Raw genomic sequence first — 9,188 nt, 5'->3', positions numbered from 1 at the left:
TGACCCAGGAAGACTGAAAAGGAAAATTTAAGGTGATGGTAGGAAGGCTATACCCAACCAGTTGAAGGTTATTGGCAATTACCCAGTTTTTAAAGCAGGGAAAAATCTGTTTTTATGAAGCTTACTGGTAGCTAATTGCTTGAAAATGTTCAACAGAACACAATTGCTTTTTTTTTTTAATCAAAAAAATTTTTTCATTGAAGTACAGCCAGTTTACAATGTTGTGTCAATTTCTGGTGTACAGTATGTTTCAGTCATACATACACATACATTTATTTGTTTTCATATTCTTTTTCATTATAGGTTACTACGAGATATTGAATATAGTTCCCTGTGCTGTACAGTATAAACTTGTTGTTTATCTATTTCTCAGGCATTCAGTCAGCTCCCAGTAGCCTTCCTTTTCTAACGTAGGCCCAGCTTATTACAACTGTTTCCAAAGGGCTGGCCATAGTATTTTATTATGAGGAAACATCACTATGTTGTTTGAAAAAGAAGGCCAATTAGATGCTGTTAAGATGAAAGACACACTCTTCACTGAAATGATGTGTATTGTAGTAAGATTCATGTGTAATGTAGTCATGTGAAAGATAGTTCAAAAAATGAGCTATTAGACGAAAATCTCCACTTTGCAATTAATACAAAAATAAATTTCATGACAGGCATTCTATGTACAACTTAGGACTCTATTAACTAGTCAGCTAGATTAGTTCTTAAAATTAAAGATCAGATACCTAAGGCGATTTGTCCAAGTCGGCAGAAAGAAAAGGAAAAACATGACAAGGAGGTGCTGGCAAAAAACCAGAGAAGACAGTCTATTAAGTGGATATCAGGATGCTAACAGAATTAGACATGAACTTGATAAGAAATCCTAGAAAGGTGCTCAAAGACATCTTAAGGCTGGCTGTAAAGGACTATAACAGTTTGCTTTTTTTTTTTTTTAATGGTGGCAAATTATCTGATACTCCTCTCATCAAGAACGGGTCTCTGCCCCCCTCCTCTTGAGTGTGTGGGTGGCCATATGACTGCATCAACCAGTACAATCACCATGTGAGTTTTGAGTCTGGGTTGGAAACGGCTGTATAGCTTTCACCTGGTTTTGTTGGAATATTCGCTCTAGGGGAAGCTGGTGCCTGTGTAAGATTCTGACTACTCTAAAACTGCCCTGCTGGAGAGGCCATGTGCAGACACTCTTGTCAGCCAACAGGCGGCATCAGCTACCAGCCATGGGACAAACCACCTGGGACATCCAGCCCAGTCGAACCTTCAGATGATTGCAGCCCCAGTATGCATGTGACTGCAATTACACGTGAGGCACTAAGTAAGAACTATTGAGTCCTTCTGAATTTCTGGCCCTGAGATAATTCAACTTATAACAAAAGTAACCAGAACAAGAACTGATTTGTTGACCTATGGGAGATTTGGGTGAGAATTTTACAAACAGAATATTTTGTGACATTAGGCTAACTTAAAAAAAAAAAAAGTAAAAATTCAATGTGTTGGCTGGTTCTGGCAAACTGTCTTAATAACTGTGGAGCCTTCTTTTCTTTCCAGATCTAGAAAAGTGCCCCTCTTCTGCAGACACCAAATAAAACTCAAGTAAATTACTCCTTAACTCCAAAATCCATTTTCTCACATTGTATTTCACCAGAAGTCCCACTGGGTACTAAAATATTTTCTCAAAACATACAGATTTGAGATATAAAGACAAATTTTTTCTTTTAAAAGTATTTTGTTGTCTTCAAGCCCAAACTGAATCAAATCCTTCTTAGTTGCTCCTGAACTAAACCTTTTTCACTAATAGTTTTATTCTTAAAGGTTTTGCTAGCTCTGAATCAAGTTCTGTTGTGACTCATGTGGTGTGTGGGTAGCAGCTAAAGACTTTCTAGAAGGGTAAGTTACTCCAGGGAAAACATCCCGAATGATTTTGAAAACTACATTGTAACAGTTATAAAACATCCATGGCACAACCTGCAGGCAGCCCTAGAATTAACCTTAACCACACTGAGGATGAGCAGCAGGCACATGGTTAGAAATGGAATAAACTGGAAAAATAACCTTTGAAAGAGTGGGTTAGAACAAAGGTCTGTGCTCACTTAAAAAAAAAAATCTGACAACTGATCTAAAAGAAGACAGGTGCCTTAGAATTAGGAGGCGTTGGAAGGAAATCGAAAGTACAAGCAGAGTCTCGTTCAGCTTCTAGACAAGATCTTTCTCATTCACACACACACACCCCACCTTGGAAAATTATCTTAAAGCCATAAAATCAGACTGTGACTTACTTTAGTTCTTCATGGCAGACCCTCCTGCACTGATCTTACCTCCCAGGTAGCATTAAAAGGACTCAACATGAATCAGGCTGACCAAATCTTTCAGTCTGTTCACAGCCAGAATTTGGCAAAACTACAACAGAGAAAAGTTATGCTCATTGCTCTCCTGCTTTTTCTTTCTGACCAAGTAGATGTGACCCATTTGGCTGAGAGCCCTTTATAAGGGACCGTTTCCATAATGGGGACTTTTCCAGCTCCCCTTCCCCCACCCACCAAAAGTTGTCCTTCCAGTTTCCTATCCTCTGAGTGTTAAAAATCCCTCTGTTGCATCTCCAAGGCTTCTGGGGAAGAAAAAAATCCAAACTCCCTAGCTTAGTATTTAAGAATATCCACCATTTAAGATCCAGATTCTTTTTAAAGCTATGTTTCTCATGCGCCCCGTCTCCAGATATTATTCATTGCTTCTTCTGTTGTTGGGGTTCACCATGCACTTTTCCACAACCATATCTTTATCTGTACCTCGCCCCAACCCAGAATGCCCTCCTCCCATGCCAAACATACAGAAGTCCACTTCTTTTTTAAGACCCATATCAAATCTGACCATCTCCATGTAGCGTTCTCCCCCTGCCCAACCCCTAATGATAGTGTCCTCCTCTGAATCCTCTGTCACTCATTTGGCCCTTAGCAGGTGCTGTGTCACCATGCTATTCATTTGTTTACGTGTTTCTTTCTCAGTGTGGGGCAGTGAGAGTACCTGTATCTTTGGTATCGCTGACGCACCACGCTCCACACTCAACTTCTATTAGACGACATGAATGCTGCAGTCGGGAGACAACCCACGTCACAAACTCCTTGGTACTCTTCCCAGAAACGTAATATTTTGTTGTCATCATTGCTTTCAACAATGCAGAAACTCTTAGGAATAGATGTAAAGATAAATTTTTAGCTCCTTAGGAGACAAATGGAGAAGATAGACTGAGGCAGCTCAGCTGACCCTTTAGACCAAAGTAGGGTCTCCCTGAACATTTACTGCTCTGTCACAGCCTGTATGTCCTTGTACTTAGGTCAGAAACCTGTGCACTCTCCCAAAGTCCCTTGCCCACCTCCTTCCCTTTGTCCTGATTGGTGTCCTCCCTGTGCCAAATCACCTCTCCACTTGGGGACTCAAACATCCACTTGCAGAGCATGGGATCCTGCCAGCCTTCGTGGCTGTCGAGGGGCCAGCTGATGATCCCAGAAGGGAGGGAGAGTTTGCTTCCTGGGGAAGGTGAAACTCAATCATGAGAAATAGGAAATGGGAGGAGCAAGGCGGATAAATTCTTCCTCCTCTTTTTCACCTGTTATGTCCCTTGTCTCTTTGTGGCTCATTGTGAGGTGGTGACTAGTGTGTGATGTACTGATTGCATCACTGCCCATCCTCATTGGTCACTCCTCTTTTTCCTTTATTCTCCCTGCTTTGGACTTGCACCTCCCTGAGGTGCACTTAAGGGTAGCACTTAATCTTTACCTCAGGCTCTGTTTTCTGGAGCAACCAGGCTAGGACAGTTCTGTTTATAAACATCACATTTTATTATTGAGACACGGAGTTCCCCTTCACAGAATGGGGTACAAATAACAGCTTTCCAGGAGCATCTCTAAGTTCCACACTTGAGCTTCCATCTCCCCACTTTATTGAAAGTCTGCCATTCCTCCTGGAATCTTCTTCCTCTTATAGACTCCAAATTTTACTAATGTACAGAGAGCCAGACCGGGGCATTTTGAATCACTAATCGCATCATGATAGCCCCTCGAGGCTGGAAGACGTCCAGGTCTTGCTTTTAAAAGAATTGATACGTGCATCCCTGGCTCTTGTCTCCTTCCTTCTGGCTAAGAAATTAAGGAAACTGGGATAGCTTCCTTGTCTTGAGATGGAAATCACAAGTGGGAAATGACAGAGTTATTCAAATAGTCCTGGAAAGCTTATGTCTGGAATGCTACACATGAGGAAAAAAAATTTTCTGTCTTGCTCAAGCCATTGCGTTTTGAGGTCTCTTTTATGATAGCAGCTTAACTTGTCCCATGCTTGCTCTGGAACCCTGCTGTCACTGCACTGAGAAATGTCTCTGTCGGACATGGCACTGCTTTTGCTGCTGGTCCTCGAGTCTGTTGTCACGGCCTGCTGAAACCCCAGCATTCTGAAGATGTGTTCTCCTGTGTGACATACAAAAGTTCTTGTTTCCAGTCACCAACCCACAGTCAAACAGGCTCAGTCTATGTGAATAAGTACGAGAGGGATTAAGTTGTCTGTGGAAGAGTCTAAGGGATTACGATTTTAATCTCTCCCTTTTCCTTACTAATGGAAACCTGATTTTGTAATGGAGTAGCATTTACCATTCTCCCCTGCCCCATATAGCTTTTGCCCAAGGTTAAAAAAAAAAAAAAAGCCACTGTTCCCCAACTTCTTGTATCTGAGAGTGCCCACGTGACACAGTTTTAGAACAAGTGACTTCAGGGAAGATTTTAATTTCCCATCACTGGCACTGCTCTTCACACCTTGCCACTTCCTTTCGTTCTCAGCGAACGGAAAGTGAGTATGAGACCCGAGGTGGAACAGCCATTTTGCAAACTCGAGGAGGAAAGTCTGATGCTTGGGATGGCAGAGCAGGAGGACAGAAAGATCCTGAAACACTGACAGCATCATGGAGCCACGGCACCAGCCTTCACCTGCCTGGCCAGCCCATTTGCTATCTGAGGGAAAATGAGCCCCAATTTGGTTAAGCTCCCGTAGTCAGGACTCCATCATGTGCAGGCAAAAGCCATCTCTAATGGACATGCCCCACCAGAAGCCCTGGGTTTCTTTCAAGCATTTGTCAAACTGTACCCAGCAGTCTTCAAGTTATACCTCAATTGTTTTCCTCCAAAACAAACAAATAGAATTAAAGTTCTACCTTACAAAAAGTGTAGTGCACCCAAATTACTTGTTTATTGCTTGTATTTCCTACTAAACTCTAAGCTCCATGAAGGCAAGAGCTGTGCAGGTCTTATTCATTGCCTTGGCCCCACGGTCTACCCCACTGCCTGGCATATGTCTCCAAATGTATCTTGGATAGAATGATTACTAGACAAAAGGATTCAAACACACAATTATCTACTTACTTAAATGACTCGTTATTGGAATGCAACTCATCCATACATTTATCCACTCATCCATTTAACCAATAGTAATTGCCCACCATGTGATGTGCACAGTGGCAGTAACAGAGGATCCTTATGCCATGCAGAAGGCAAAATCACCGCCCTCAATGAGCTTAACTTCTAGTGGGAGGGACAATCAACTCTTAACCAGAAAACTAAGAGATTCAGATAGTGGTAAGTATGGAGGCAGAGGAGTGACTTCCCCTGGAGCATTACTGGAAGAACATATTTAAGCACAATTTATTGTCAGTATATCAACCTGGCTTAAACCTTAATCACGTCAATCTAAACAGTCCAAGTCCTGAGAACTAATTGTTTGCTAATGACTAGCAAGGGGTGAGTTGGTCAATTTCCTTCTTTGAATTTAGGACCACAGGCATTTCTGAAGAAAATAAAGTCAGAGAAAGGAAGGGAGGAAGAAAGGAAGGGAGGAAGGAAGGGAGGAAGGAAGGGAGGGAGGAAGGGAGGGAGGAAGGAAGGAGAAAGAGAGGGAGGGGAAAGGAGGGAGGGAAAGAGGGGGAGAAGAAGGAATTTTATCCTCCTATTAAGCAGCCTTCCTCTTTCCTGTCCAGAAAGAGATGCTACACAGGACAGAAACAGGGCCAAAGGGGAGGGTCTTCTCTGAAAGTAGATGGCACTGGAAAGAACTGCCAACATCCTACAGAAACAGCCTTTGAACTCTCCTAGGCTCAAAAGAATATTTTATATTAATAATTTTGCAGCTTTTGTTTGTGCTTCAAACTCTCTAACAGCCTCAACTATTGTTACCCTTCAAATCCTCTCGGGTTCTCTGATGTGATTCCTGATTCCCCAGCCAAGCAAACGCTCCTGAAATCCTAGGAGAACCACTATGACTCTCCTCATGTGCTCAGGCCCTCTGTCCACCACGTGCGCTCCAAAACCAGAGCAAGCTGCCTCTGTAGGACTTTGCTCTTGTAAGAACGGAAGAGTACTTTTAATTTCTAAAATCCAGAGATGCCTGCAATATGACCTGGCTCAGGCATCCTAGAAATTAACATCACATTTCTTTATATACTGATTTCATTTGGCAACTTGATGAAGGGAAAGAAAAATTAACTTGGTCATGTTAGTTAGACATGTGTGTGTGTTTCAGTGCTGGTTAAACAATTGTTTACAATTTAAATACAACTGTAATTTAACCCCAAGCCATAAGTCCAATAAACATTTTTCCATCTAAAAAAAAAATTTAATACAATTGTCTCTTTCGATGGGTAAGTTAGAACGGCCAGGATGGGTAAAAGCTAGCTGCACCCAGCTGAAGGTCGTATTGAGGGAGGGAGATTGTATTGGAGAGAAAGTTTCTAGGTTAGCAGTGCTGTCACCTCCAGGAATGGGACTAGCAGGGCCAGGACTCGGGTGAAGTGAGTGAGGCATCTAGGGAACAAAATGTAAGGAGGCCATCACTCTTGGGTGCTGACCCTGCACTTGGACAACACTGAGAGGGAGACCTCTGCACTCTGTGCCCAGGTACCCACTCACTGCATCTAGTTCTGAGCTCTGGTCCTGGGGGACTGAGCTCTGCTAGGGTTACCAGAAGGCAAGTGGATCTACACAGTTCTGTTTATTATCTTTCTGCAGCATCTAGAACAGCCTCATCCCAGCTGTGGACCAAGCGTTCAGAGTCAGAGGGAGATTAATTAGAACAGCTCCCACATAGAGTGCTTTGTGCACACTGTCTCTGCGTCAGTGTGAAACTGACTTAGTTTGACAGATGGCAATGCTGAGGTTAAGTGACTTGCTCAAGGTGACACAGCCAACAACTAGAAGAGTTAGGAGGTAAGGCTTGACCGCTCTGCTCTCTGGCCTCTTTCAGGACAGGGAGACTTCAAAGCTGGATAATTGGGGAAGTAGCCATGGGTTTGTGCTAGTTAAGGCCACATCCAATTCTGGATACCTTGTAATGGTCTATAATGAAAAAGAATATGAAAAATAATATATAAACATGCATAAATGAATCACTGTGCTGTGCACCAGAAACTAAAACAACAATGTAAATAAATCATAAGTCAATAAAAAATTAAATTAAATTAAATTAAAAAAACATATAGGATAAGGGTTCAAAAAAGTGATGTGGAAGGCTGGAAAAACCGCCAGCCCCCAAGTAGTCTCCTCCAAGGAGGGAGATGAAGTGCTGAGAAAGTTCACAAGACAGACACTGTTGGGGACTCTTTGGGAAGCAGAGAAAGACCAAGAAGCCAACACCATCCTTATTAAAATTATACAGATTTTCTATTTCTTTCACCACCCCTGCTAAACCTGCTGTAATACCCCACAAGGCATGAACTGTAACCTTTGCGTTCACTTTCTTTCCTCCTGCAGGAATTATTTGCATTGCAATGGAACAAAAATCGTTTGTCATTCTGCGGGTTCTCCACACACTAGCCTCTACCCTTACAGAGTTGTAAAATAAGTGAATCAGTCATAAATAGGAAATCACACACAGGTAAACATCCCTAGAAAATCAGATCACCCCCACGTGGGACCGACTTTTAAACAACACCCAGCGCTGCACTGAAAGGACATCCACTCATCCCTTTCACCTGTTTCCGAGTTTTGAACAATTGTTTGTAACAAACCACACCTTTTTAAAGTGCTGTCCAGAAATCAGGGACTCAAACAGACATTTGTATATCAGTGTTCACAGCAGTATCATTCACAAGAGCCAAGAGGTGGAAACAACCCAAATTCCAATTGATAGATGAATGAATAAACGAAATCATAGAATGGAATATTGCTCAGCCGGAAAAAGGAATGAAATTCTGATACATGGTACAATGTGATGCAACTTGAGGACACCAAGCTAACTGACATAAGCCAGATACAAAAGGACAAATACTGCATGATTCCACGTATATGAGTTACCAGGAAGAGTCACATTTATAGAGATGGAAAGTAGAATGGTGGTTACCAGAGGCTGGGGGAGGAAGGAAAGGGGAGTTAGAATAATGGGTACACAGTTTGTTTGAGATGATAAAAAGTTCTGGAGGTGGATAGTGGTGATGGTTCCCCAACATCGTGCATGTATTTAATGCCACTGAATTGTACACTTAAAAATGGTTAAATGGGGTATGCATTATTTTGCCACAACAAAAAGGAAAGAAGGGAAGAAGGAAGGGAGGGAAGAAGGAAAGGAGGAAGAAAGGAAGGAAGGAAGGAAGAAAAAAGTGCTGTCAGATTGTTGGACTTATATTGAATTTGGGGGGCTTATGATTTTGTTTACTACAGTGTGCCAGGCTCCGTACTAAACAACTCATTTAACCTCCACAGTGCTGTGAGGAGTTATCAGCTTATTCTATAGATGAGCTACAGAGATTCAGAGAGGGAAGTCAGTTCCCTTAGGTCACACAGCAGAGCCAGTTCTGTCTCCATTCAAAGCCTATGCTCTTAACCACTCCTCACTACTGCCTCCTCTTTCCAGGCAAATCTTCCGCTTCTGAATAAAGCAAATTTCAGGATTACCTATTGTACCATCAAGCTCTTTCATCTTGTGCTTTCAAAGAGGGGGAATGAAAATAGCTTTCTCCCATAAATCCATAGTGAGTTTCTGCCCTGGGAGTTCTTACAGCTTCGAAGCCCCAGTCTTCAGAGCGTTTTTTCTCCCTTTTCATAAGCCTCGGGCTCAGAGTATTCCAGAATTAAGAACCCAGACAAAAGGTCTGTGTGGGGCAGAAAAGAGAATAAACCATGAAGTGGACAACATCCACAAAAATGAACCAATATGCC

General features: G+C 42.3%; 1 long non-coding RNA gene across 1 annotated transcript; it reads right to left on the bottom strand.

Moving 5' to 3' along the window:
• Positions 1–2,316: 2,316 nt before the first annotated feature.
• LOC140697148 (uncharacterized) lies at positions 2,317–3,578 on the bottom strand. Its single transcript, XR_012073986.1, has 3 exons — positions 3,419–3,578; positions 3,025–3,185; positions 2,317–2,403 (listed from the first exon to the last, which is right to left on the bottom strand). It is a non-coding gene; the product is annotated as an uncharacterized lncRNA (long non-coding RNA).
• Between the last annotated feature and the right edge of the window lie 5,610 nt (positions 3,579–9,188).

The sequence above is a fragment of the Vicugna pacos genome, chromosome 6 (assembly GCF_048564905.1).
Source record: "Vicugna pacos chromosome 6, VicPac4, whole genome shotgun sequence".
Classification (NCBI taxonomy): domain Eukaryota; kingdom Metazoa; phylum Chordata; class Mammalia; order Artiodactyla; family Camelidae; genus Vicugna; species Vicugna pacos.
Note: the sequence above shows the minus strand (reverse complement) of the source record. Positions and strands in the feature narration are given on the sequence as shown.